Consider the following 25,709-nt stretch of genomic DNA (forward strand, 5'->3'; position numbering starts at 1 on the left):
AGTGATGGCTCTGAGTGATCTATCCCATTGACCCAGTAGACTCTCTATTCCATGAAAGAAGGGGCACAATCCACAGGTCTGAAATTGGGGTCCATGGCAGAGGCCCCATTTCCTTGAGTCTGAGGATTATATTTATTCATATGTCATGTTCATTAACTGGAAGATTCAATATTATAAAGATGGCAATTCTTTCCAATTGTTTCATAAATTCAATGCTATCTGCAATAAAAATTCTGACAGGTTGTTGTGGAACCTGACAAGTTGTCCTAAAATTTATATGGTAACACAGAAGTCCAAAATAGCTGGGATACTCTTAAAGAAGCCCCAAGTTGGGACACCTTACTCTACGAGGTAACAATACTCATTACAAATATATAGGAATTAGGACAGAGTGGTATTAGACAAATAGTCCAATAGGAAAGAATACAGAGCATAAAAACAGTCCTGCACATAGATAGATAGATGGATATGATGTGGGGAACAAAGGCAGAAGGAAATGTAGATAAAATTAAATGTCCTTATAACCTATAGCCCATTGACAAATATTTGAGGCTGACGAGTATAACCTTCCTCCAGGAATCTCCCAACTGTCTTAATGTTAATGCCTTGCTAAGAGGGAAAAACTACCTTAGCTTGACAATAGCCAGGGCTCCAGTATCCTGTGAGTCTTCTTTAGCATATGAGAATCCTTTCGGAATGTCCCCTTGTCTTTACTTCCCCCCAACCCCAAATTACATAATTTGTAGTTACAAAAAGTATATAATTTGAGTTGCTCCTCATAATCCCAGGGCAGCAGCTCTTTCTGCCCATGGGTCCTGTCCCCGTGCTTTAATAAAACCACCTTTTTGCACCAAAGATGTCTCAAGAATTCTTTCTTGGCCATCAGCTTCTGACCCCAACAACAACACTCCAAAAAACACATCAGATAGAACGATAGACGGATGGATGGATGGATGGATGGATGGATGGATGGATGGATGGACGGACGGATGGATGGATGGATGGACGGATGGATGGATGGATGGACGGACGGATGGATGGATGGACGGACGGATGGATGGATGGATGGATGGACGGATGGATGGACGGACGGATGGATGGATGGGTGGATCGATGGACGGATGGATGGACGGATGGATGGACGGATGGATGGACGGACAGATGGATGGATGGATGGATGGATGGATGGATAGATAGACAGATGCTTGATTCTAAAGAGCAAATCTTTCAATAAATGCTGCTGGGGCAATAGGATATCCATATGGGAAAAAATGAAATAGCTCTCCCTATCACATGGCACACATGAACCAATTCCAAGTGGGTTGTGTACTTTACGTGAAAGGCAAAACAATCCAGATGTGGGATGTTCTATAAGACAAATGGCCTGCTCTCTTCAACAAATAAATGCCATTAAAAAAAAAAAAAAGGCAGGGGAAATGAGTACAAATTCAAAAAACTGAAGAGGAATATCAACCAAATGCAGTTTGTGGACTTGTTTGGATCCTGTTATGTATGAAAATGGCATCAGGATGATACCAAAAATGAACTAACTTTTTAAAAAGCTAAAATAAGGGCGCCTGGGTGGCTCAGTCGGTTAAGCGACTGCCTTCGGCTCAGGTCATGATCCTGGAGTCCCGGGATCGAGTCCCATATCGGGCTCCCTGCTCAGCAGGGGGTCTGCCTCTCCCTCTGACCCCCCCCCCTCATGTGCTCTCTCTCTCTCATTCTCTCTCTCAAATAAATAAAATCTTTAAAAAAAAAAAAAGCTAAAATAAAATGGTAGCACAATTGTGTGTAATTGTATTGAATCGTAAACCCAAACTAGGTCAAAATTATTCCAAAAGACTTTACCCCCAGCTTTTCCGAATCTTCAAAGGCCTGAGGCTAACCTGTAGCCCCCAGCCCCTTTCTTTGCAGAGGAAGGTTTCTTATAAAATAAGAGGAACTTTGCAGCTGATAGTTCTTGAGGAATTAGTCTTTCATGTTTGAGCTAAATGCTTCTGTAGTTTGGGAAGCTTAAAGTTCCGGCATTTACTACTGAGATTAAAGGAAATCTCTGGAGATGTGGCTGTCACTGGAACAGAATTCCCTCCATTGTGTAAAGTAATAGAAATTGGCTGAAGCTTCACATCCACTGAGTTCGAAAAATTTCTTATGGACCCCTACCACTGAGAGGTCAAGATGGTGGCCCACTGGATTTAAGCACAGCTAAGTATTGTGACGAAACCAATCAAGGCAGGGATAGTGTGTTAGAATCCATAATGTGAATGATTCTAGGTTTCTTACTTTTTGAAGATTGACAATGTAGTTTAAATTCGAAGGCCAGGGGTGCCTGGGTGGCTCAGTCATTAAGCGTCTGCCTTTGGCTCAGGTCATGGTCCCAGGGTCCTGGGATCAAGCCCCGCATGGGGCTCCCTGCTCAGCGGGAAGCCTGCTTCTCCCTCTCCCACTCCCCCTGCTTGTGTTCCTGCTCTGGCTATCTCTCTTTGTCAAATAAATAAATAAAATCTTTAAAAAAAAATAAAATACACAAAAATGAGTTTTGTTATTGTGGGGTCCTTTGATAGAAAATATGTATTTAAATATGAAAAGTTGCTTAAATTATATCAAATGTAGCATATATATAATATACCCTATGGAAAAATCTAATACAGAATTTTTGCATAAAATTGACCTATATGGGCTGACAGTTTTATTGATCTAGAAAGCTTAATCTGGTATCATTTCTGATTTTGTTAACATGGTGGTGTCTATCGGACAAATGGAAGCACTCATTTGAGCACATGTATGCATGTTCATCTATATATACACACATATGCTATAACGACATCTTGAAGGAAAACACAGTCAGAATTATAAGAGCAACTCTTTCTTTGCACTTAGATTTTCATATGCTTTTCATATCTGATTTGCATAGAGGATTTCCATATATGACTCCCATTTACTTCCCCTCTTAATCTCTAACGTTTTCCCTCCTTTCCTCTTCACCGAGACCCTGAGATGCTCAGAGTATTTTACAGCACATTATCTTAGTTTATATTTAATGATACTGCCTTCTATTAACCCCTTTATTTGTTGTCTTAAAACTCATTCATGTGCCTCCAACAAAGTATTGTTCCTTGCAGCAGTTTGGGGTTCTGGAGAAAGTTATGAACTAAGAGCAAGAAGCATGGTAGCCTGAGTTAGCAGGCTGTTTCTGCCCCCTCACTGCTGCACAGCCCTGGGCAAATGCTTCTCTAGCCTCAGTTTCTACATGTGTAAAATGGCGATAATCCCTCCCCTGTCTATCTCCGGGGCTATTATGAAGATCTGGTGTGATAAAGTGGAACATGATTAACAGCTAACTGCAGCGAAGACTGCCACATCAGTCCTCCCTCTTCTTAAAAAACTAACAGACCCCAGGGGCTTCTGGGTGGCTCAGTCAGTTTAGCATCCGACTCTTGATTTCAGCTCAGATCATGATCTCAGGGTCATGAGATCAAGCCCCGCCTTGGGCCCCACACTCAGCAGTGGTGGAGGGCGTGGGGAGGGGGGGATGTCTGCTTCTCTCCCTCTCCTTCTCCCTCTGCCCCTCTCCTCCCCCCTGTGCTCTCTCCCTCTCTCTCTGAAATAAATACATCTTAAAAGAAAGAAAAAACAGAAAAACCTAACAGACCCCAGACTTTGATGTTCCTGCCTAAAGCGAGAAGCCTGGATGCAGTGGCTACAACCACCATCTTGGGACCAGACATGAGAGAAAGGTCCAGAGTCACAGAGACCTTGCTTCTGCCTTCTCAAGCCTCTGGACCAGCCCTGAGCTACCAACCTTCAGATTTCTTGTTCGGCCAGAGAAAAATTAACTCCCCTGACATACTCACCTCTAATGAGCTTGCACAATGCGCCTAGCACTGTGCCAAGCCCCCGACAGGTATCACACTCTCCAACCCCAGCTCAGCCCTTCTCCAGGAACCTGACGTGTAGAGAGATGAACCAGTTTACCCAGGGTCGCATGACTTACTGATGGCTGTCATGCACTCTCGGAGGCTTCAACCACTGATTCATTAATTATTGTCCGGAATAGGATACAAGATCACACCGTAAACCAAAATATTTTTCTTGTGACCAACATCTGCCAACAGTTCTATAGCTCTGGTCACATCAATGCTGTTGAGTTACGCAGTCTCCATGAGCAGCGACTCTGTCTCAGAGCAGTCAGTGGGAAGGTGTACTTTCTAAAATCAGACACTCGATGTATGGCATCTTTTTTTCCCTTAATGGCTTCAATCGGTAAGTGCACGTTTGGTAAATATGTTCATGTAAATATTTATGGATATGATCCAAGACAGAGCTTTGGGACATAGCTCATCGATTTTTCTGGGTGTTAGAGTAGATCCAGGACTATTTGAGTAAAATCTTGGCCCTACCTCCTTCTCCCCTCGCCAGATCCCCAAGGTCAGTAGGTTTTCATCCCACCTTGTTCCTATTATTTGTTGTGGGAAGAGCTCCCAGGGGGCAAGTGCTGCCTCATTAATGTCTGTATCTCTAGCCCCTGGCACAGTGTAGGAGTAAGTGCTCAGCCAAAGTCCATGCAAGAAAGGAAAAAAGCTGGGAAAGAAGGAAGAGAAGGGCAGAAAAAGAGGAAGGAAGGAAGGAAGGAAAGAAGGAAGGAAGGAAGAAGGGAGGGAGGGAGGGAGGGAGGGAGGGAGGGAGGAAAGGATGGCAGAATGACCTCAGTACAAGTGACTCTGCATAATGGTTAGTGGATGTGGTTATTCATGTATCTGGCAAGAAGAAACTTCCCTTCCCACCATAAGTCCTGATTAATTTCTTAATTTATACAGTACAGGATTCATAATATAAGTATGAAGACCATAAGAGGATAGGATTCCGTCCTTCGTCACCCATCTACGCATGCACAAAGATCACAAAGATCCAAAGTCTCTCTGTTCCCTGCCCGGCAGGCTTTGCTGTCCCCCCCACTCCCCAACAAGACTTTGGGAATGGCAGAGGGACCAGAATCTCTGTATAGTATTTGTTTTGCCTAATAATAGAGGCTTTAAGGGTTTTTGGAAATTGGTTTTCTCTGGGGATCACTTAAGTTTCCCATTTCCTTGTAAATATTTTTAGTAAAAACATTATCCTCTTGGATTTCAGAGGAAGTTTTTTAAAAAAAAAAAAAGGAAAGCTTGAAAGCATTCACTAAGTAATGTGCTTTTGAAACACAGGCACTTATTGAAGGTATGTCCCCTTTAGTCTGAATCCAAACCTCTGGGCAACACAAACCTGATGTCCACTGCTCCTTCTCTGAGAATCCTTTCTGCCTCAAGTGATCTTCAAAGTTCTCAGAGGGCTGGACTTGCACGGTGTTTCCTATATTATATAATACCGTTCAGTCTGTCTGAAGGTGTAGAATGTAATGATACTAGATCAATATCATGGCTCCGCACCACCAGATACACATGACGAATGTCCTATCACTGTGAGGTTCTCGTACTTTCCTACTGTTTAGTTGGTATATGTTTACAGCAATTATTTATTTGGATAGTTTGACACATATTATTTTGAAACTATAAAACATCTTCATTTTTTATAACTTTTAAAAACAGGCCAGCTTGGGATACCTGCCATTTTCCCATACAATAGTTTTGTTTTCCTTATTTTTATTTGGAAATGTAGGTGACATACAATATTATATTAATTTCAGGTGTACAACACAGTGATCTGATAATTCTATACATCACAATACGTTTACCACGTCAAGTGTAGTTACCATCCGTCACCTTACAAACTTATTCCCATAGATAATAAGAATGCACTGATCTGACTCTCAGAAAAGTCCCTAGTATTCCTGAAAAGAAAAGCCTTATAAAAACACCACTACAAAATCTTCCCCCAAATAGTCTGCCAAACTGTCCTTACCCAATACAAACAAACAACAAAAAACAACAAACTGCAGGTTCTCCTTCAGCTGTTTTTCTTCTGGTGAGTTGAATATTTAAAAATGGGTCAAGTAGCAATATAGGACCCACTGTCTGCATTATGGCCACTAAGAGTCACAAGAATTAAATCGCCAGGGCGCCTGGGTGGCTCAGACGGTTAAGCGTCTGCCTTCGGCTCGGGTCATGATCCCAGAGTCCTGGGATCGAGTCCCGCATCGGGCTCCCTGTTCCTCGGGAGCCTGCTTCTCCCTCTGCCTCTCTCTCTCTGTCTCTCATGAATAAATAAATAAAATCTTTAAAAAAAAAAAAAAGAATTAAATCGCCAAATAAATCACTTTGGTTATTGGAGCAAGGAACTCAACATCATTTTCACAAGTAAGTCTCCTCAGTGTGGGGATTTGATAGCACCTTGTCAGTGCTTACATTTCAAAGGGGAAAAAAAAAAAAAAAAGAACTGAGTTTCTCTCAGAAAATTGAAAGGAATGTAGACTTTTAATTGGGAGCCCAATAGGCACAAGTTCAGGGGAGGACTAGAAAGGACCTCTGTTCTGAAGCCGGCTGAGGCCCAGGGCTTCCGCAGGTGGTCCTGTTCCCTCTGGGTGGGTGCCCCGCAAGCTGACATCAGAGGAGTCATGAGGGGACCCCCTCGTCCCAGGTGCCCCCATTCCAAAGGAGGGGGCTGGTTGACACAGCAGAGAAGACAGCTCTGAGGTGAACCCAAGGCTTCTCAAGTACTCCAGTTCCTCTTCCTCAGGGATGATGACTCATAGCCTCACTTCAAGCAGAGGAGAGACTCACATTCCTGCCACAAAAAGTAGTCATTCTGTTTTTGTGTGTAACACTTCCCTTTCTCAAAAAATACTGCAATGGGTACACGTTGCAGCTCTTCCTCCATGGTCTGTCTCCTGCTGTCTACTCCCTCTGTCTCGGTGCCTCCCCTGCATGAGTCCAGGTGACATCCCTTCACACCTCAGACACCGTAATGGCCTCCACACTTGCCCCAGGGCCTTAAAATTCATTCTCCACACAGTAGCCCGAGTGAGCCTCCCAACATAAAAAGCATCACGTCATGCACGCCCCTTGCCTGCTGGAAACCCTTCAGTGGCTTTCCAGTTCCCTCGAAAGAACACTGACATGCTTTGCCTTGAATTACAAAGGCCAGTATCATGTGATCGTGGCTCATCTTGGCCTCAGCCCCCCTCACTTGCTCTTCTCTAGCCACCCCCACCTGCTGACAATTCGTAGAAGACCCTTCAGGCCACCTGCCTTACTGCCTTTGTACTTCTTGAAACTTCGTCCGAAGGGTCTAACTGGATTCTTCTCAAACTTCAGGGTTTCCATTTAAATGTTACCTCCTTAGGGCAGCTTCCACCACCCTACATTAAACTAGCCCAGTTCTTCTACCCCGTGATCAGTGGCGTGCTGGTAGATGTTTAACCACTGGAGGGAAGGGAGAGATCCCTGATTGCTAGTGCTTGCTCATTTCTCTGGTGGAAATATTACTACACAGCTGAATTGAAGCTACCAACGTAAAGTCCATGAGCTGGCAAAATTTCTGAAACGTAACAGGCAGCTCTTGTGAGTGTTATTGTGTATCACACATGCTTGCTATTTCCCTTCATGGCACCCAAGAAAAACGGTTAATAGTGTGTATTTGTTTGTACACTTGTTGTTTTGTTTGTCTCTAAAGCTTATAATACACAGAGATTGGAATGTAAGGCCTATGAGGGAGGGTCTATCTCAACCTGAGCCCAATTCCTATCAGTGCAGTAAGTTTTCAAAAAGTATCTATGAGGGCGCCTGGGTGGCTCAGTTGGTTAAGCGACTGCCTTCGGCTCAGGTCATGATCCTGGAGTCCCGGGATCAAGTCCCGCGTCGGGCTCCCTGCTCAGCAGGGAGTCTGCTTCTCCCTCTGACCCTCCCCCATCTCATGCTCTCTCTCTCTATCTCATTCTCTCTCTCAAATAAATAAATAAAATCTTTAAAAAAAAAAAGTATCTATGAGCTGTGGTGTCTGACTGGTTCAGTCAGAAGAACATGTGACTCTTGATCTCAGGGTCGTGAGTTCGAGACCCACATTGGGTGCAGAGATTACTTAAATAAATAAAAAAAGCTTTATAAAAAAAAGTATGAGTTAATGGTAAGAGCTCATTTCACACACAAGGGTTCTCTTTTTCAAAGCCTTTTTCTTTTCTTAGGTTTCCTATATTTAAAAAAAATTTTTTTATTTCCTTATTTCAGGGAAAAAGAACCCCTCTTATGTACTGTTTTTAAAATCCAGAAGGCCAAGAAAGAGACAGGGTATTGGTGGAAGAGGCCACAGAGGAAGAAAGGGCTAGAAGGGGTGTGGTATGAACTGGAATGAGTTTATAGTTTATAAACTCCAGTGAAACGACTTCTAGCCTTTATGTTAATTAGAAAATAAGTCTATCTTCAGTGTAGAGCAAATCCTGCTTTTTGTTATGTAAAATGTAAATCTCTCGTTCCCCACCGTGTGCCCACTGCCTAGCACAGTGCCTGTTAAATAGCAGGTACTCAGATATTTACTGAGTAATGAGCAGTGTAGAAGCTCTTGACTTTGGATTATAAGGGCCTTTCTACAATGGCAGAAAAATTCCAAATTCAGGTTAATAAAACATTTTTTGAGAACAGGCATTGGTAAAAAAAAAAAAAAAAACATGGGCAGGGAGCTAGAGTTTCTGTGTTGTAGTGCAGTCCATTCTCCCAAGTAAGCCTGTAGGGACGTGAAGCCCAGGCACAGGGACACCACCTCCCAGCTCACCTGAAACCACAGGTTTGGAATGGGCGGCAGAGAGAAGATGGTACCAGGTGTCTGGGAGTGGATGGCACAAGGCTGTCACCACCCCGGGGCCCCTGGGAAATTTCCAGGACAGCAGCCTGTGTGGCAGAAATGAAGTGATTGTCCTTGGGTGAAATCGCCTACCTCAAAGGGAGTGAAGACATTCACCAGGCCTTAGTTCACCCATCTCTCTCCCTCCAAGCCTTGTGATGGGTTGACCCAACACATTGCTTCCATTTACAAGAGAGCAAGAAGAAAGAGAGAGGCAGGGAGGGAGAGAATCTTTACATTAAATGGTTTTTCCTCATTATACCCCTGACCTGGGTCTGAACACCACCGAGAGGAATCCTCAGCCCTTTTTCTCACCCACGCCCCGTGCAGAAAACTCCTGCACAAAGGAATGCTTCTCTGTGAAGCCAGTTCCCTTCAGATGATGCAAGTTTCTCAACACTTGTTTCTGTTAATAAACAGACGTAGGTTTGAAAGATCGCCTTGTTTCAGGCATCTTTTTTTTCTTTCCTTTTTGTTCTCTGCCACTCTGTTGTAGGTTTTGCTGTTTTCACCTAAAGAAAATCCCACAATAGCCTGGACAAATGATACTAATCTGTATTTATAGTATCTTATTCTACTTAATGCTGTTTTTGGTTTTTACAGGTGACTGACTTTTGGATGTATGAAAAGATTGGACAAGGTTCTTGCAAAACTGGTTGTCAAATGCTAGATTTTGTAGATGTCCTAAGAATCTTGGAGCTTTAAAAAAGTGCCTGCAGGGCGCCTGGGTGGCTCAGTTGGTTAAGCGACTGCCTTCGGCTCAGGTCATGATCCTGGAGTCCCGGGATCGAGTCCCGCATCGGGCTCCCTGCTCGGCAGGGAGTCTGCTTCTCCCTCTGACCCTCCTCCCTCTCATGCTCTCTGTCTCTCATTCTCTCTGTCTCAAATAAATAAATAAAATCTTAAAAAAAAAAAAAGTGCCTGCAGTGCAAAATGCTTTATTTTCTATAAAATTCTTAGGCTTGACAAATACATCCCATTCATAGGGTATCTTTATTTTAGAGTTTGACTGCTTTACGTTTTTTGGCTGATGTGGTCTTTCCAATGTCCTGAAAGCTTTCTTATTACCCTTGCTTTATACTTGGAGGCCTGAGGTTTGAATACCTTGCCTCAGAGAGCAGGGAAGTCAGTCCTAGAGGTTCATCTCCAACAAACTTGCATAAAAAAAAGTATTTATGAGTTAATGGTAAGAGCTCATTTCACACACAAGGGTTCTCTTTTTCAAAGCCTTTTTCTTTTCTTAGGTTTCCTATATTAAAATTTTTTTTATTTCCTTATTTCAGGGGAAAAGAACCCCTCTTATGTACTGTTTTTAAAATCCAGAAGGCCTTATCTTATCACATAAATTTCCTAGCAACATAGTTTATTAATTTACCAATATTGAAAGATTTCTTGACTGTGTAAAGACTTTTTACATTACTATAAACATAGTTAAACTTTCATAGTATATAACAGATAATATGTATACATATGCATACATATTGTTATTATTATTAAGCCATAAAAATAATATTCTAAATACGGGGCGTAGTAAAGATTGGGACAGGGCAAATCAGGGAAGGGCTTAACAAATAAGCAGTCGATCAAATGTTCCAGAATCAGTTGTGTGTAGATATAAGATCCTTACCTTTAAGAGGTTTACCGCTAACCCAGGAAGACAGAGAACAAACATTCTCCAGTAGATGCTAGCACAAAGAATTAGGCTCTTGGAGCAAAAGACAAAGTTCTGCAAAATGGCAACGTGAGCTCAGAGAGGGCAGGACAACCACAAAAGGCTTCTAAAGGAGGCCAGTGTTCCGTTAGGTTGGTAGATGGGGAACAGGGCCGTTGGCAGAGAAAGGGGAGATCGGCCCAAGCCAAACTCAAAGGCAGAAATTTCCAAACTTCATCCTTTGAGAGACGCCGTCCTTGTAAGCCAGACTCTCCATTTCCGTTCCAGCTTCCCCCCCCAGGGGAAGTGGCAGGAAGGCCCCCCCAGTCAAGGTGACTCATCCCCATATGCTGGAGCCCACAAAGGCTTTCCATTGCTAACCTTGTCGGGATTTTGAGAGGCCATTCGCAACAGGTCTACACGTAGCTTGCGATGTGCCCGGATGGGAGTATTTACACCACAGAAATGGCAGACGCTATAGATCAGCGCCCCCACCCACCACCTGAAGATACACGGCTTCCGCTCAAAGAACCATCACGCTGGTTGTGTGTCAGGAAGAGTGAGGAGGTCAATAGGAGTGGGCGAAGGAAGGAGTAAGGAGGCAGAGGCAAAGCAACAAACACAAGGTGGCAGGAAACCAGCAAAGACTTTCCAGAAGGGTGCGTGCATGACCTAGGAACCAACAGGAGAGCCATGTGCCTACAGAAGTGTGGAACCACTTACTTTATATCTTCAGGTGAGGGTAGAGCTGCTTAGAGCTTTGTATTATAGGAGGGCTGAATTAAGATTTCTTTAAAAATCCGGTGATAGGGCGCCTGGGTGGCTCAGTTGGTTGGGCGGCTGCCTTCGGCTCAGGTCATGATCCTGGAGTCCCAGGATCGAGTCCCGCATCGGGCTCCCTGCTCGGCAGGGAGTCTGCTTCTCCCTCTGACCCTCCCCCCTCTCATGTACTCTCTCTCATTCTCGCTCTCTCAAATGAATAAATAAATCTTTAAAAAAAAAATAAAAAATAAAATAAAAATAAAAATAAAAATCCGGTGATATTCTGCCTTACTCCTAATGTTTTATGAAGCTAAAATTCTTGTGGCGGACCTTCATATACTTGCCACCATCGGACAGACCGAGCCCATCCAATACCGCCTTCGTGGTCTCTCCCCCAACCCTTGCCTCTTCTCCTGCATTCCAAACTTGCTCATCATCCTCTAAGTAGTTACCCCAAATAACTTGGGTATCATCTCTGGTTTCTCTATTTCCCTCACCGTCCACATCTAATCAGTCAACTTATCATCATTAGCACCTGTTCCCCATCGTGACTGCCGTTGCCTTACATCAAGTTCTCATCCCTTTTTCTCTGGAATCCCACAAAAACTTCCTACCTGTCTGGGGTCTGTGCCTTTAGCCTACCTGTCCTCCAACCTATGCCCCATAGTACAGTCACATTTAGAAAGCCCAAATCTGATCATGTCATTCCCCCATTCCTTCAGAAGTTTTCTAGAGTTTTCACAATCAAGTTTAAGTTCCTCATCTCCGCCCACAGAGCATCATGAAACAAGGCTCGTTTACTCCTCCAGTCTCAATGTTCCTCTCAACCCCTGCACAGCCACCCTTCGGTCCTGTTCTTTGGACAGTCAGCTCTGCCGTGCTGTGCCGCACTCCCGTGCACCTGCATGGTCTGGACCTTCAGCCTGGAATTCCACCAGACTCCCCTAATCTCTGTACCTACTTCATGATTTCACTCATTCCTACTCATCCTTCTGAATACAGCTCAGAATCACCTCTCAAAAGAAATCATCCATGACACCCAGATTGATCCGGGGGTCTGTCCCTGACCCCTCTCTGGGCTCTCTGCTTCTGCACCTGCATACATTTCAATCACTCTCATCATACAGTCGGGTACCTATCAGCTTTTCTTATTGCACGGCAGGAACCATGTCCTCTTTGGCCTTGTGTCTCCTTTCCTTAGCACTTAGTTGATGTTTGAAACATGTTTGCATAATTCTTTGTCCTGGGCTTGATTTTCTTTGTAGCTGGGGAAGGAAGCTTGAGTATGGGGGTTATATATGATGCAGGAGGTATACAATAAGGGAAGTAATACGTACTTGGCTTAATTATGTGACGCCACAGTGTAGGGCTGGAGACACGAAGATGACACGTTTCATGGTGGTTGCCTCATCAAGGGTACAGACGCAGAGAAGAGGTTGAGAGTGACGGCAAGGCTGGACATAGCCACAAGGACATTAATGGTGGCCACAGGCCAGGCAGCTTCAGAGGGGTAATATGAAACACATGGGGGGGATAGGAAGTGGGGATGAGGCTGAATATTTGTTAGTTCTGGGTGTGCCAGACACTTGACACATGTCATTTAAGTCATTCTCACAACTATTCTATGAAATAGGTTTATCTCTAAGAAACTAAAAATAATTGCCAACGAGGAAGCTGAAACTCGGAGGTTAAAATGCCAGGTGCAGAGTCAGACCTTCTTAATGGCTGCCGTGAATTCAAACCCTGGTTCATTCCCTTGTAAAACCACACACCTCCCCTGCACCCCACTCCTGACTGACGTAGAAAAGGATGTGGGAATAAAGGGGGTGGAATTTAACTTGAGCCCCAACCCCAGCCTTCCCTCGACTCATAAACATTTATCCATGGAAAGTGGTCAAAAATTAGGATAATAGCTAAAATTCCTATCTGGATTGATGAAGAATTTTTTTTCTCAATGGAGAAACTTGGGTGTTTTCAAAGGCAAACACATCTTTTTTTTTTTTAATTAAAAAAAATTTTTTTTAAGATTTTTATTTATTTGACAGAGAGACACAGCGAAAGAGGGAACACAAGCAGGGGGAGAGGGAGAGGGAGAAGCAGACTCCCCGCTGAGCAGGGAGCCCAATGCAGGGCTCGATCCCAGGACCCTGGGATCATGACCTGAGCCGAAGGCAGACGCTTAACAACTGAGCCACCCAGGCACCCCGGCAAACACATCTTCTTATGTGTGTTTTTAATGCCCATGGACAGTAGTGCTCATTGGGGTAACCAACACCGTGCTGAGGCTTTGCGAGCACATGTGATGGGGTAGCATCAGGTTCCCAGGGCCCGTGGGAGAAAATAAGGAGCAGAGTACTCGCCGCTCTCTGTCCAGACCTGCTCCATCCCCCACGGCCTGCTGAAAAACTCCATTTTTTTTTTTTAAAGATTTTATTTATTTATTTCAGACAGAGAGAGACAGAGAGCACGAGAGGGAGGAGGGTCAGAGGGAGAAGCAGACTCCCCTCCACGCAGGGAGCCCGATGCGGGACTCGATCCCGGGACTCCAGGATCATGACCTGAGCCGAAGGCAGTCGCTTAACCAACTGAGCCACCCAGGCGCCCTGAAAAACTCCATTTTAAGAGCTCTATGGCCCCCAGACTCTACTCTACACATCAATGTGAGAGAAGGGATGAGAGACAAAAGGGAGGTCACCTTTTGGCAGGTGCTGAGTTTAGGGCATAGTAACCCTCCCTTTCCCCTCACCTCCCTTTTGGGGAGAAAGGGGAGTTGATCTGGTTTCTCTCTCTCTCTTTTTTTAAGTAGGCTCCATGCCCAGCATGGAGCCCAACATGGGGCTCAAACTCATACCCTGAGATCAAGACCTAAGCTGAAATCAAGAGTCAGACGCTCAACCGACTGAGCCATCCAGGCGTCTCTCCAGTGATCTTCTTATAAGATTGGTGGTGCCTCCCCATGCCTCTCATCAAGATGAGACAGATGACCATCTCTTCTCATACTGATGCTGGGCACTGGGTGGGCTGGGCACCAGTGCTGCTGGGTGTGGAGAGATGGTGACCCTGGGAGTGTATCACAGTGAGGTGGTTTGCTGTGCCAAGGAAATGTGAGATCCCCTGGCCATCTCATACGAAAATGGTGTTTCCTTGCTTCACAAAAGATAAAAGTGTTCATGTTAGCAAGACATTCTTGTTTCTGGATAAAATAGGAAAGAAATCAGCTACTGGGAGACTGCACTGCACTTGGCCCACTAACACTTGTCTTCATTGACAGGACCAGGTCCATATTCCCCTTTATTGAGCAAGAAGGGCCGCCATTAATGAAGGGCTGAAGCTTGAGACGCTGGGGTTTACAGACACCAGATGGGGCTGAGAAGGCAGAACTTCCCCAGGAGGCAGAGGGAGTGGACTCTTGGGGAGAGAAGCAGCAGACAGGATGTAAAACTTGAGATTTCAGAAATAAGATGAACGGGAGAGTAATGCAAGAAAGATTGGGTGGGAGAGAGAAACGTCCATGGGGAGGACACCTTCCTTCCAGAGGCCTGAGTTTTCAAGGATGAAGGTCTACCTTTTATTCTTCCTATCCTGACTGGGCTTGCTCTTTTGAGATCTGCCTGACGCCTCTGAAGAAAACTCCATCATAGTTCTTGTGTGTTTGGAAAGGGAACCTTCCCTTTTTTAATGTAGCAGGAGGGACTTGGGGGAAGGACTACACACACACACACACACACCAGCAGCTGCAGAGACCCCTTAGGCTGGCTAGCAGCAGAGAACATCCTTTGAAACACGAGGCAGTGAGGCTGAATTCCCTGCGCCTTCCCTACCGAGGATTAACTCATCCCCTTTTTAAGACGGTGCCTTAAAAGAAGGGTTTGCCACAAGTGAACTTAGATGTGTCAGTTATATTTCATTCAAGCATTCATACAGGTCAACCTCACTTTGCAAACATGTGCTTTGCCCACTCCCTCATTAGTGCATTAAATGTATTGCGGCTGTAATCTGACAAACAGTTGAGAGCTTTTAAATGGTATTTGCTTCTCTTGCTGCCAAAAGCCATCTTGGTTTCTCTCAAAGAGCCAAAAATATCCTTCAGATAAGCCAGAGAGAGACCACTGGCCTGGGTCGAAACCAAAATCAACTTCCAAAGACGACGGTATTTATACTATTGAGAGCTAATAACAGTGCACTGAAGAAAGTGAGTCAGTCAACAATCGGAAGACCTCACTGGGCTCATCGCAAGATATCCCTTGGATATATTTCTACGCATCTAAGCAATAAATAAACCATGTAGCTATAACAATGCCTGCTTTTTCAAATTCATGGGTTATGCTAAATTTCCAGAGAAATGGATCCAGAAAAATCTGATTTTATATTTTTAGCACCTTGAAACTGGTGAGAATTTCTGATGTAATAATATTCAACAGTGATTTATGCAGCTAAACAAATGGATGCTTTTAAAGAATGTGTAAAGGTCACATCATGTTCTGGTAAACATGATTAGTATTTCTTGCAGAGGATTTGTGGGAGAATTAAAAATATAGGCAGACAGAAGAGAATGTTCTTTCTCTCCTGCCTGTAAGTTTGCCCATATATGGTCTTCCATATCTTAACATAATACACACTTCACTCTATTTCCCTTTCTGATAATGCCCCAGCAGGTTAGGCTCTGGTTAACTAGTTTCCACTGAGGGCAGGCTTTGTTAAGAAAAACTAAGTGTTGGGGCGCCTGGGTGGCTCAGTCAGTTAACCATCTGCCTTCAGTTCAGGTCCTGATCTCATGGTTCTGGGATCAAGCCCAGCATCTCGGGCTCCCTTCTCAGCGGGGAGCCTGCTTCTCCCTCTGCCTGATGCTCCCGCTGCTTGTGCTCTCTCTCTCTCTCTCTTTCTCTCTCTGACAAATAAATAAAAATCTTAAGAAAAAGAAGAAGAAGAAGAACTAAATGTTCTGGCGTAAAAAAAGAAGAAGAACTGAGTGTTCTGGTGTGTTTCAAAATGGCTTCTTCTTTCCCCCACTCTCTACTGGAAGCGAGATGGGATTTTTCTCCCAACATTTACTGTGGGAATGTGGTTAAGGTCCTCGAAGTAAATCTCTTACAAAACTGTGGGGGCCCTGTTATGACTGGGTCTCCCTGGAGTTTATAACTCTCAGACTTGCTGCACTGAGCCTCCTGCAATTCCTGTTACATTTCTGGTTTTCCTGCCTGAGTTCTGGTTCCTGAAGTGGTTTCTGCTCACTGAGTGTGTGCTCCGGTAAGCTGGCACTCCCTACCTTGGCCTGCCTGTTTCTCCAGTCTTGGAGAGCATAGGATTCGCCCTGTGGACTCCCGTCTCTTATGGAGCCAAGAAAAGTTGTTGATTTCTCAGTGTGTTCAGTTTTTTACTTGTTGTTAGGAGGAGTGGTCTTTCCAAGCTCTTTACTTGTGAACTGGAAATGGGAAGTCCTCTACTCCCTTCTCTATTTCTCTCTCTCCTCTAGTTGCCATACTTCTTCAGGAATCATCTTTGCTTACTTTGCTGGTTTTCTTGACAACCTTTCTTTACTTTTAGTGGTTTCCTAATTTCTAAATCCAGGGTGTATTTGAACACGTGCATTTTCCTGTAATTCCACGTAGCATCCATAACCACTCCTTTGTACAGCAGCCTTTCCTTTGGCCTTATACAAAGATACATTCTTTAGAATCTTTTTAAAAAAGATTTTATTTATTTATTTGAGAGAGAGAGTGTGTGTATGCAAGAGCATGAGCGGGGGGAGGGGGAGAGGCAGAGGGAGAAGCAGACTCCCCGCTGAGCAGGGAGCCCGACACAGGCTCAATCCCAGGACCCTGGGATCATGACCTGAGCCTAAAGCAGACGCTTAGCCAACTGAGCCACCCAGGTGCCCCATTCTTTAGAATCTCGTGTCTGTATGTTTATTAAAGCCTCTTAACTCCCAACATAAGCCACTTCCTGTGGTTTAGTCTTTGGCCTTCTATTTTTCTTCCTTTATATTCTCTCTTTTGGTGAAGACATCCATCCTGTGGCTTCTATTATCACCTCTATGCAAATCTACACATTCAGCTGAATTCTGTTCTGAGATCAACATCTTTAGCTGCATACTGGAGATGTCAAGTAGAGAAATACTGAAGATACAGGCCTAATACAAGCTCCATCTATGAATCCATTTCTTCTGAGCTGGACAGAAAGTATTTCAACCAGTTCAACCACACCACAGGCTAAAGCCCAGAAGAAACCAGTATGCTTGAGTGAGCACTGGAAACCGATGAGACTGTCAGTTTTACCTCTCACCGTTGTAATCATCCATATGACTGTGTCCATCAGAAATAGTGGAGCCTCCAGAAACAGGGCATCTTTGTTGAGAGACCCCTTTTATTGAGTAGAATGCACTGGAAAAGTATGCATCTCCCTGACCGAAAACATGCTCTTAAGCCAGCCCACACTGTGAGCATCAGGGCACATTTCTAGAGAAAGAAACACCCACTGGGGCTTCTCAGACATGAGCAGAGGGAACTCCCAAAAGACAAGACTCTATAATCCAGCAGATGGGAAGACAGAATATTGAAATTTGAAATATTACTGTAATTATGATCTCATTTATACCCTCAGAGTGATGATTTTTTAAAGCACTTTTTCCTAGATGAATTGCCAACAATGGCCCAAGTCAGGAACCTAAGAGTTGAGCTAACCTCCTCCTTTTTCTTCACCTCTGAAATCTAGTGAGTACCATGTAAATCTATCCTTTATAACTTGTGCAGAAGAAAAATACTATAACACAAAGGATGCAGGGGAGGAGACTACTCTTACAGAGTTCTTATATTTGGTGAGGGCTGCCTTGGTGGCTCAGTCAGTTAAGCGTCCTACTGTTGATTTCGCTCAGGTTGTGGGATCAAGCCCTGCATCGAGATCCACACTCAGCGGGGAGTCTGCTTGAGATTCAGATACAATTCAGATAGTACATTGGTAATGAGTATCCCACACGGATCGACTGTGCAAACAGATTCAATTTGCTTTTCTCATAAGCAGAAGAACATAAAAACACGAGTGGCCTCAATGATTTAACACTGAAAATGTTGACACAGTAGCAGTAAACCTCAAAATAGAGCAGTGGGCTTGCCATATGCTCTTCATTTAAAACAAATTGAGAATTTTTTGACATCAATAATTTTTCCTTGGAATTGGAATGTATTGAGATTTTATACATGTTACACAGAATGAACAGCCTATTTGTAATTTTTGTGTGTGCTCCTATATTCACCTATAATTGCAAATTGCATACAAATGATGTTTTCTCTCTTGTGTAAATGCCAAGGGAAGTTAGCAAATGTCACGATTATTAGTGCCATCTATCGGTGAGATGTAGTATGACCACATTTACTGGGTACAAGACATGGAGTTACTATGGGGACAAGGAATCAAGTAGAAAGACTGGACAGGCATTCTGTATTTAAGAATAGTGGTGAATCTATCTTTTATGAGACAATTAGAAATTCAAACACCTAAAGGGTATTTAATTAAGCAATTATTGCTCATTATTTTTAGGTGTGATGTTGGTGTTGGGTTATGTTAAAACATCCTTATCTTTCAGAGATTTGGGGCCAACTTTGACACACCATCTGTTTAACCTGTGAGCTAAGAATAGTTTTTACATTTTTGGTTGAAAGAATCTAGAGAAGAAGGATTTCTGCCATAGGAAAATTACATGAAATTCAAATTTCCGTGTCCGTAAATAAGGTTTTATTGGAACACAGCCATGCTCATTCATTTCCATTTTGTCTGTGGTTACTTTGTGTCACACCAGGAAAGCTGAGGCCTTGCAGAGAGACCATAGGGGTCTCTAAATCTAAAGATTTACTCCCTGGCCCTTTACAGAAAAATCTTGCCTACTCTGCCATGGAGCTTTCCTATTCTCACCTTGGCCTATGAGCCAGCTACATTGGCTTTGCCTGGAGGCGTTAGGAACACACAGTCCTGAGTCTGTGCCCCAGACCCTATGGATTCAACATCTTCAGATCCCAGGCGATTCCTACTCACATGGAAGTTTGAGGAACACTGGTTTCAAGGGCTCTGCTTGGGTCATCCTCTGGCTGCACCCTCCCAAGGGTGCAGGCAGCCAATAAGGACAAGGGGATGTGTCTACCTGGAGCTGCCCGCCCCCCCTCCAAGCCATACTCTGAGTACCTAGAACTCCCAAATTCCTGCTCCCAGAGCCAAAGCAGACCTTCTCCCCAGGCTCCATCTCTCGCCAGATAGGTGGTCAAGATACAGCTGTTTGTGGGGTGGGAAGAAGGTAGACTGAGCTTAGACTTGAGGGCTGGGCATCCTCTTGCTTGAGCAGCAGATTCCTCAGGGCAGAAAGAGGGTCAGAGCCAGAGGTGGGACGAGAAGGGGGGAGTGCTGGAGGCTGGGGTCTGTTCTCTGCTGTCCACCTTCTGGCTTAGAGCTCCAGACTCCAGGAATCCTAGCCTGCCAGGTACTTTCGAAGGTATATTTGACCGTTTGTTAGCTTGATTTATAATGTCGAAATATTTAAACATATAGTATGGGCCTTCCTTTATGCTCTTGATGTGGGCCCCACGAATGTTAGTGCCAGCCATGTTGGATGCTTCTCCAAGTGTGCTCTGAGGACCACCTGCAGCAGAATCCATAGGGTTGTTTCAAAAAATTCGGATTCCCCAGCCCCACTTGTGACCCCCCCCGAATCAGAATCTTGGGGCTCGTGCCTAGGATTCTGCATCCCAACCAGCTCCCCCTGGTGATTCTGACCAACACCAGAGCTATAGAAGTGCCTGTAGCGAAGACAGAGTGGAGAGGAGCTGGCCCGGAATGAGCAGGAAGCTTCAGGGGAGACAAGAGGGAGGAAGCCAGGTCAAGGGAAAATGCTCTTCAAAATATGACAGGAGACTCCCCCCACCCCAGGAGCTGGCTGTAGGGAGAAGCTTTCTGCCAGAATAGGGCAAGGGTGTCCTCCTGCCAAATGTGGAGTTCTCGGGGGCTGCCCTGCAAAGGGAAGTATAGGAATCTACGCACAATAGGGAGCAAAAGAAGTAGGGGCGCCTGGAGGGACCCTCTGGACACAAACGGAGTTCGTGCTGAAGCCACAGTGCAAAGTTTTGCGCAGGCGAGACCTCCCGGGTCTTGCAGGTACATGGGAGCAGCTGGGAAGGACAGGGCTCAGATCCTGCATCTGTCATGCGCAAGCTGTATGGCCTTGAGCAAGTTACTGAAGCTCTGGAGGTTTGTTTCCTTGTCCGTAAGATGGGGATCCTAACACCTCCCAGGCTGGTGTCAGTATTAAATGTGATAATTAAGTAAAGGCACAGCCTTGCTGCATAGAGCTGGATAAGGGCGGACTGCTGTTTATTAGGAAGCCTGTTTCCTTATTCCTCTGCGCTTCACGATGCTCGATAGCCTAGCGCTTGCCACTGGCTCATAAGACGAATTTCCCTAAACCCCAAGCACAGGAAACCGCTTAGGCTCCAGTGACAGTCCTGTGTCAGACCAGTGCCTGACCAGAGACCTAGAACCCCCTGAGCTTTCCTGTGAAGGAGCGACTCCTGGAGTCACTGCCAAGCTGCTCACTGTCCACAATTCCTAGGCCATCCCACCCATCGAGAGCACACTGGGGACTCTCTGGTTTGTGATGAGCGCAGGATTTGTACAGAACTGGAGACAGCTGTGCCATGCTGAAAACCACCACTAGGGGGAAGCAGAATCCAAGCATCCGCGTGGGAGCATGGGAAGATGGGGGCGGGGGGGCGGGCAGGAAGAGCACAGGAAGGGCAGGAAGGCTGGCAGGAGCTAGAGTCCTCCTCCCCAACCGCCCGCCCTCTAAACACCTAACGCACCCTCCTGGTCCTGCACTGGAACCACCTGATCGCTGTTGACACTTTCCTCATTCAGGTATAGTCCATTACTTCTTAAATATGGCAAAAGGCAGTGGTTCACAAGCTTGCCTGCAAATGTGAATCACCTGGGGAGCTCTGAAAAATCCCAGGGCCGAGGTTTTATCTCCATTAAGTCAGAATCTCTGGGGCGGGGAGGCAGAAATCAAGTTTTTGTTATTTTTTTTAAATCCTAGTGTCTTCATCTTTATTTTTTCTTCTTTAAGCAGTGCCCACGCCCCACATGGGGCTTGAACTCACGGCCCTGAGATCGAGAGTCGCATGCTCTACCAGCTGAGCCAGCAAGGCGCCCCAGGAACCAATACTTTCTAAAACACCACAGGTGATTCCCCCCTGCAGCCGAGTTTGAGAACCACTGTTGTGGACAAAAGATCTCATTTCTTCCCAAGTGGCAGCTGGCTTTCCTTGCTAGAGGCCGCCTCCAAGAAGCCTCTTCCCTAACTAACCACACGTTCTTCTCCTCCATCCGTGTACGAGTCTGTCTGTAGTTGGCGCCAGCGCTGTTCATATTTGGATGGGATGCAGATCACCCGGGGATACTGGTCATCTGCAGATTCAGCAGGTCCGGGGGGCTGAGATTCCGCACGCCTAACTGCGCTCCCAGGTGCTGCCCCCTGCTGGTGCATGGCCCACCTGCGGCAGGGTCGGTGGGATGGCACCCTGTTTACGCACATGGGCCTTTGCCACTGTTCCCTAGTGTCCCTTCTGGGCTATAGGGAAGAGGAGCCGGCTTTGTCTCACATCCTGCCCCTTCCTCCACTCGGGTCCCCACCACGCTGCCCATGGTGTGGATCAAGACCCTGCACACTCACACAGAAAGCTCAGTCTGTGACTCCCGGATGGATAAATGAGCCAATGGAGTGAGAAATGCTCGGAACTTGGAGTTCGAGACCTGGCTCTCCCACCTAGACGCTATGAGCACTTGCCCAAGGGTCGGCCTCTCTGAGACTCAGTTACTTCACCTGCTTAACTGATCTCGTAATTTCAGCGTGAGGACCAAGGAGAGAATAGGTGTTAAAGCTCCTTTTAATCAACACGGTGGCATCCTCCGTCCTCTGTCTTGTATGGTCACATTTGCCCAGGAGGCCAGCCTTGCCCTTCACACACTCCCTGGAAAAGCATATCTATTCTGAACCTCCACATCTCCACCCCCAACTCAGACTTCCCTCTTGCATTCCCAACGATACGCCTACAGTACATCTCCAGCTCCTCGACCCACCCACATGCCACATTTACACATGAAAAATCACCTTCATCATTCCTTTGCATCTCCCCAGACACCACCTTCCCTCCTCTATCCTCCTGCCATTAACTCCAGAAGGGGAGTGGCACATAGAGAGGGGAGAGGTGACCTAAGGTGGGAGGGGGTGGCACGGGATAAGCTGGCAGAAACTTGGGGTGAGCAGAGAAGACCACCCAGCCCTGTCAGGGAGGCAGACATCAAACAATGGTCAAGTTACAATGAGGTATGACATTCCTTCCCCACCCCCCGGTGGGCAAAAAGGAAAAAAAAAATCAGGGTCCTCTGACCTGGGCAAGTGGGCTTGGGCTCGTGGGAGCATGCAAGGATAATGAGCTGAGACCCTACCCACAGAAGTGGAACTGGAAGACATGAGATGGGCAAGGGGCCACCTTCTGGAGCTCCAGTCTGGGCGCCCTGGCCCTACAGGGCAGCGAGCAGCGCAGCCTCACCAAGGCCGTGAGACCTTTGGGGCGAAGGGCACCCAAACCCTTTCAAACCCTGCCGGCCACTTCCCTGGGCTTTCGGAAGAGCAGGGAAGCCCACAGATGACAATAGTGCGGAGGGGCCGCTGAGATGGGGCTGGCGCAGGTTCTGGCACTCCGGCTCTGAATGGCTGGGGGATCTGATGGCGAACAGGGAGGCTCGTGCCCTCCCCACTCTTAGCCGCTCAACAGAGAGCTGAGTCAGCAGACGTGTCAGCTCCTCTTATAGGTTGCATTGTGTTTTCCTGCCCTCAGATTCAAACACTGACTTGCCAATCCTTGCTGCCTCACAATGTGACCCTGAGTGGTGCAGATGTAACAAGTTAAGACGAGGCCATTAGGGCAGACCCTAAGCCAATATGACTGGTGTCCTTATACAAAGGGGAAATTTAGGGGCGCCTGGGTGGCTCAGTCGTTAAGCGTCTGCCTTCGGCTCAGGTCATGATCCCAGGGTCCTGGGATCCAGCCCCGCATGGGGCTCCCAGCTCGGCAGGAAGCCTGCTTCTCCCTCTCCCCCTCCCCCTGCTTGTGTTCCCTCTCCCGCTGTGTCTCTCTCTGTCAAATAAATAAATAAAGGGGAAATTTATGGCACCTGGGTGGCTGCTTCTCCCTCTCCCACTCCCCCTGCTGTGTTCCCTCTCTCGCTGTGTCTCTGTCAAATAAATAAAGGGGAAATTTAGGGTGCCTGGGTGGCTCAGTCGGTTAAGGTCTGCTTTTGGCTCAAGTCATGATCTCAGGGTCCTGGGATCAAGTCCTGTATCGGGCTCCCTGATCTGTGGGGAACCTGCTTCTCTTTCTACCCCCCCACTCGTGATCTCTCAAATAAGTTCTTTTAAAAAGGGGGGAAATTTGGACACAGAATGAACACCATGTGAGGAGGACGTTGGAAATAGGGGTGCTGCATCTACAGACCAAGGAACACCAGATTGTTGACAGACCAGCAGAAGCTGGGAGAGAGGCACAGAACAGAGTATCTTCACAGCCCTCCCAGGGAACTGGTCTCCAGAACTTCAGACTTCTGGTCTCCAGGATGGAGAGAACACATTTCTGTCGTTGACCACCCCCCGCCCCTCCCTCCACTCGGGTCCCCACCACGCTGAGCCTTAACATTTAAGGCAGCCGTAGGAAATGAATACATTCAGTTCCCCAGAAGAACAGGCTCTGGAGCCACGGCTGAGCTCCAGACACTCCCTCTTTCCAACTGGGTTACTTCTCCCACCAGGGAGCGCCCATAATCCCTGGGATATTCCCTGTCCCTACGAAGACAGAGTGCGTGAAGGAGCAGGGAGTGGGCGCGGGGCTCTTTCACACTAGCCCCGAGCTGCTGGGTCTGATCGCCGCTGTGGGACAGCCTCCGGCATGTTCTGATACCCCGCCGCTGGCCCAGTTCCTCGGTGCGGCGTTGGGGGTGTATGTCCTTGACCACTTAGCGGACAGCAGTTCACCCTAAGCCGAAAACTCCGGTGCCTACAAGTTAATGTTCTTCTCTACCAGGCCTTGTGATTTACCCCAGTAACACATCACTGGGAGACCAGCAGCCTTACCTTCTCCACCTGCCGGCTCCTGCCCGGCCCAGGATTTCCTATCTCTTATCTGCACCACCAAATGGTCTCCACACCACCCTGTCCTCACCCCCTCCTTATCCCCTCGACCACCAGAATGCTCTTCCCCAAAGGCAATCCAATAGGGTCTCACCCCGGATCAGAGCCCTGCATGGGTCTCTGATCTCTTTCATACTCATCCCTGCTGTCTACTCGCGCTTTCCTTTCCAGTTCCACCGAGACACAGCCCGTGGGTCTCCTGCCTTTTGTGAACATGTGGCTTCTTCCTCCTGCTTCTCACCCATGCCCCTCTGTGCCAACTAACCTGTCCTCACCTATCCCTTTGTCTTCCACGTGCCCATCGCAACCCCTGCTACCCTCCACCGGAGCCCTTTTCTGATGTGTTATGTTGTCATTCTTTTTGTTTTCTCCACGAGTGGGTGAGCCCCTTGAGGGCAGGGACTTGTATCCTCCAAAGCTGAACAGCCTGGCACAAAGCAGGCCCTCCAACAATTTTTGTGCAATGAATTCATCAGGAGTTCTCAAAGTGTGGTCCCCAGACCAACAGCAGCAGTGTCACCTGGGAGATCATCACAAATGCAAATTTTGGCTTCAGCCCAGGCCTGCTGAGTCAGAAACCTCAGGCGGGTGGGGTCTAGGCTTCGCAAACCCTCCAGATGATTCTGATAGACACTCAGACACTTTGAGATCAGCTGAATTTTAAAAATGAGAACATAGTGAAATAGGATGTGCACGGAATTTGCTATTATTATTCAGCCTAGACTGAATCATGACAGGAGTGCTGACGGGCTGAGGGGAGAGTCCTCTGGTCCCCATCCCTGGGAGTCCCTGGGCATTATGGCAGCCTGGGGTGCCCGCTGCCCATCTCTCCCTCAGCCCTTGTTCTAATGTGTTCTGTTATATCCCCTTCTGGGGGGAGGGGGTGGTATACACTAAGTCTCAGGAGTATCCCAAGCAGAAACCCAATGCACACAGGAAGCCTGGGATTCCAAGCACCATGGTTGCTACAGTCAGGCTCAACTCTTGTGGTCATGGTGCCCGGTTTCTCTTCTCACATTCGTAACTTGAAAACATTTTGTCAACCTCCCCCTCTGACAAAAAAAAAAGCGCCAAAAAACAAAACCAAGCTTGTGGATACAGAGAACAGTTTGATGGTTGCCAAAGGTGGGGGTGGGCAAAATGGGGTATATTTGAAAGTTGCTAAGATCTTAAAAATTCTTACCACAAAAAAAATTTGTACCTATGTGATGGTACATGTTAATTAGACTTATTGTGATCATTTCACAATATATACCAATACTGAATTATTATGTTTTATACCAGAAACATTATATGTCAATTATA

General features: G+C 46.3%; 1 protein-coding gene and 1 non-coding gene across 3 annotated transcripts in view; both read right to left on the reverse strand.

Annotated features, from left to right (window-relative positions):
* The window catches only part of CLDN10 (claudin 10), a 106,922-nt gene that overhangs the window by 48,704 nt on the left and 32,509 nt on the right, over nt 1–25,709 (reverse strand). The gene's annotated exons all lie outside the window — the stretch shown is intronic.
* On the reverse strand, nt 21,294–21,366 carry TRNAE-CUC. The gene has a single exon. It is a non-coding gene; the product is annotated as a tRNA-Glu (tRNA).

The sequence above is a fragment of the Neomonachus schauinslandi genome, chromosome 3, assembly GCF_002201575.2.
Source record: "Neomonachus schauinslandi chromosome 3, ASM220157v2, whole genome shotgun sequence".
NCBI classification, from domain to species: Eukaryota; Metazoa; Chordata; class Mammalia; order Carnivora; family Phocidae; genus Neomonachus; species Neomonachus schauinslandi.